Source organism: Peromyscus maniculatus, chromosome 6 (genome assembly GCF_049852395.1).
Source record: "Peromyscus maniculatus bairdii isolate BWxNUB_F1_BW_parent chromosome 6, HU_Pman_BW_mat_3.1, whole genome shotgun sequence".
Classification (NCBI taxonomy): Eukaryota; Metazoa; Chordata; class Mammalia; order Rodentia; family Cricetidae; genus Peromyscus; species Peromyscus maniculatus.
Window position 1 is genome coordinate 86,690,858 of NC_134857.1, and position 4,796 is coordinate 86,695,653.

The following is a 4,796-nucleotide window of genomic DNA, read 5'->3' on the forward strand; positions in this document are numbered from 1 at the left end:
CCTTGATCTGGAGGTGGTGGGAATAGGGGGTGGGCTGGGGGGAAGGGCAGGGGGGCAGGAAGGGAGAGAACAAGGGAATCTGTGGCTATTATGTAGAACTGAATAGTATTGTAAGATAAATGAAAAAAAGAATTTCTTTGTATAACCATGTGTATTGATTGTCAGCTTTAAATTGTACTTAAATTTTTGTTTAAAATATTTGTACTTTATTAAATATTTTACATAATTTTATATGTGTCTCATTCATTATTTCTTATTAATTGTTGAAATGCCTCTGTAACAATCATAGCATTTACTAAAACTGAAGCATACAAGTGATTTTACCAAAAATTTTCTTTAGAGATATGTGACTTGTTGTAGATGTAACCAATCATCTTATTAAAATAAGAAACACAGAGCCAATGTAAAAGAGAAAGCCGAGAGGTCAGAGCTCAGAGCTACAATCTTACCTCCTGCAGTGCTCCTAGCTTCCCCGTGAGAGAGCTACTTCCTGTTTGTCTGTCTTTAAATAGTCTTTCTGTTCTGCCTTCTCATTGGTTGTAAACCCAAACACATGACTGCCTCATCACTGCCTGCAAGTATCGCCCTCCAGGTCTTAAAGGCATATGTCTCCAATACTGGCTGTATCCCTGAACACACAAAAATCTACCTAGCTCTTCTAACCACCACGCTCTTGCTATGGCTCTAATTGCTCTGATCCCAGGGCAACTTTATTTATTAACATACAATTAAAATCACATTTCAGTACAAATAAAATACTACCATATTTCCCCTTTTCTATTTTAATAAAAAGAAAAAAGGCAAAAGGTTATAACTAACAAAAGAAAAACTACATACAAAAGTACAATAACTATATACAATATATACAAGTAACAAATACCTAAACGATGTCTAGTCCATTTGTATTTGAGAAATCAGAGAAAATAATTTCCTTATCTATCCTATTTTGGTAAGTCCAAAATGTATCTAATTCACTTTCTATCCTAATTAATCTTCAACTATAACTAACTAATCTTCAACTCCCTCAGAGACCCAAGAAGGAAATAATATTAGCTAACAAAAATAAAAGCATGAAGTGCACGCAAGCAATTTCCAAAAATTTTGTGAGTTGACAGAAACAAGCAGCTGCCTGGACAGTCACCTGAGGTTTCTCCACAGTGTTGGGGCATCATCTTCAGCCTATAGGCTTATCGTATCTGACAGACTCATTTGTGAAGTAGTTTGTACACAAGGTCAACATGTAATAGGATTGTACCACAGGACTGGAGGGAGCTGGCGCAAGCTGTTCTGGAACCCAGCCAGAGACTTCAATTTCTTACATGATTTAAGGATGAAGCTAAAAACATAGAAAAACAGTGGAGGGATAAATGAATACAAGTATGTCAGGATCAGCTTATTGGAGAAGACCAATATGCTTCAGTACAAACACAATGTTTATATGATGTCCAAACCCTAATTTTATGTCTAATGGCAGCCTTGAATGTATGGGACAGAGTTGAGGAAGCAGGGAAAAAACCTGGGTCATTTACAAAGCTTATGCAAGGCCCAAAAGAATCTTTCACAGATTTTTTTTTACAAAGACTGGCTTCAGCAGTAAAGAGAATGGTCTCAGAATCAGAAGCTAGTAAGGCAATAATTGAAGCTTTGGCATTTGAGAATGCGAATGCAGCATGCAAAAGAATAATCAGGCCATTAAAGGCAAGATCTGCACCTTTGGAAGATTGGATTAGAGACACAATTAATGTTGAGGCACATGAGCATGATGATATGTGGGTAGGAGAAGCAATTTCAAAAGGTTTGAGGAGAGTTAGATGTTTTGGATGTGGAAAGCAAGGACATTTTAAAAGGGACTGTAAACAGGTCATTCCTAGAAGCAATGTTTCTTCAAGGAACAATGGCAACAGAATGTCCCTTCTTTCTGGAGTATGCAGAAGGTGTGGTAAGGGAAAACACTGGACCAACAAATGTAGATCAACAAAGGACAGACAGGGTAATCCTTTGCCTAAGTTTTCAGGAAAATCCCGGAGGGGCCTCATGCAGGCCCCCATAGCAAAACCAGTTCAAACCTTTCCTGCAGCCATAGAGGAAACCGCTGCTCAGAGCGATTAAATAACCAAATGCCTATTGGAATAAATCATGCTGGTCAGGATGATGAAACAGAGAGAATAGAAAATTCAGGAGAAAACATAAAGAAAATTTTTTGGCAAACTTCTATTAATGAACAGAGACCAAAATTAACGATAAAAATAAATGGTGTTTTGTTGTCTGGTCTGGTAGACACAGGTGCGGACGTTACCATAATTACACCAGAATTTTGGCATCCACCTTGGCCTCTTCAGGAGGTAAACGTTCAACTGTTAGGAATTGGGACATTATCTCAGGTGAAACAGAGTGCAAGATGGATGGAATATATAGGTCCAGAAGGACAGAGAGGAAAATTAAAACCATATGTGGCTAACATAGCTATGAACCTGTGGGGTCGAGACTTGTTGCAACAATGGAATACTCAGATTAACATCCCTCCAATCTCAGAAACAAATCATGTTTCTGAGAGAAATATTAGAAGGCATTATTTTGAGTGGTCACCAGCCATCCATATTGTACAAGAACAGGGCACAACAACTGATAATCTTCCAAAGATACCAACAGCTCTACCTTTAAAATGGTTATCAGACAAGCCTGTATGGGTTCAGCAATGACCTTTAACAACAGAGCAGGAAACTCACCTATGCACAAACAGGTCAGCATATTCTTTGGCAAGTTCTTTGGAAACTTGAACTTCTAAAGAAAACAATATCCATGGCAGAACTTTCTTCAATAGATTTGCTCACTGTCTTCTGAGAAATAGGCTCTGCCTAACACCTATTGTCTTATAGCATTTCTAAGACTGGATCTTAGTTGATCCAATGTAGTTGACACTCCTCATTATAGATATGACTCAACTCTGGGTTCCAGAACAAGGTCTTGATGTACTAATTCGTGAAGATGACTTTTCACACAACATGGAGTGGACTTAAAAAATAGAAATGATGGAGGATCTTTAATTGTTTGTAGTAGCTATGGTAACTTCTTTTTTTCATCATCATGATAGTTGTATAATGCAGCAAGGCAGCTACAATGTTTTTACTATAGTACATGGATGGTGTTCAAATTTCCCAGCAAAGGAAATGTACCTGATAGATATGTAAATTGCAGATAACAGTGTCTATTTTCTTTTTCTCTTGTGGCATATTTTGGTCAAGAATTAGACTATTTTCATAAACAGTAGTTTGTGAGCAGTCTTGATATTTTAAGGAATGATATGTGTATAATTATTGAATTTTTTTGTTTGTTTTTTCCCCCTTTGTCATATTGCCAGTGCAGTTTGGTTGAAATTATTTATTTTATTAGGTATAATTTAGGTGATGTTTTCCACCTATACTGCATCATTTTTTTTAAAAAAGCCTTTTTCATCTGAGGCTTCTATTTCCATATCTTAAAATGGAATTACATATCCTGCAGTAATTGTGAAAAGGAAACTATGATGGGACCATTCGTGAAGTTATAATAGAGAGATGACTAGATGGGTGAAAGTTACATAATTCTGGATATGAGTAAAGGAGGACCCTAAATATGTTGGGAAGAGGGAGAGAAATACAGAACAAGAAATAAAGTTAAAAGAACAATAAAGATGTCTGAAAAAGTCAAAAGCAAATACAATGCTAAATACCTACCTTAAAAAAACCCAACAGACTTTAAATCAGTATGTAAATTTATACACTTTAAATAGTATTTTCATATCTGTACTGACCCCTCACCTACAACACCCAAGCGTCAAAAAGTAAAGACCACAATATGAAGTATGAGAAGCCCTCTTTTGAGGTGTTACTCAGACTTGTCCAAGAGAATTCCCAACATTGCATGTTATTGCTGTTGTTCTTGCTTGTCCCCTACCCTCCAGAGGTTAGAGCATGTCCCCATTGCTTCAGATACCATGCATTTTAGACTCATGTGCTGTGGGATGTTCTGTATGGCAAATGTGTTGCTCTGATTGGTTAATAAATAAAACACTGGTTGGCGAGTGGCTAGGCAGGAAGTATAGGTGGGACTAACAGAGAGGAGAAAAGAAAGAAGAGGAAGGCAGAAGGAGTCACTGCCAGCCGCTGCCAGGACAAGCAGAATGTGAAGATGCCGGTAAGCCACGAGCCATATGGCAAAGTATAGATTTATGGAAATGGATTAATTTAAGCTATAAGAACAGTTAGCAAGAAGCCTGCCACGGCCATACAGTTTGTAAGCAATATAAGTCTCTGTATTTACTTGGTTGGGTCTGAGCGGCTGTGGGACTGGTGTGTGACAGAGATTTGTCCTGACTGTGGGCAAGGCAGGAAAACTCTAGCTACATAGGAGTCTCTGAATCTTTCCCCAAACCTAACATTCATGATAGTAGAAGGTACTGTCCAAGCTTTCAAAAGAGCTAAACCACTAAACATACTTCTTTTTTTTTTTTTTTTTGGTATTTATTTTACAATACCATTCAGTTCTACATAATAGCCACAGATTCCCTTGTTCTCTCCCTTCCTGCCCCCCTCCCCTTCCCCCCAGCACATCCCCCATTCCCACCTCCTCCAGATCAAGGTATCCCCCGAGGACTGGGATTGACCTGATAGACTCAGTACAGGCAGGTCCAGTCCCCTCCTCCCAGATTGAGCCAAGCATTCCTGCATAAGTCCCACGTTTCAAACAGCCAACTCATGCAATGAGCCCAGGACCTGGTACCACTGCCTAGATGCCTCCCAAACAGATCAAGCCAATCT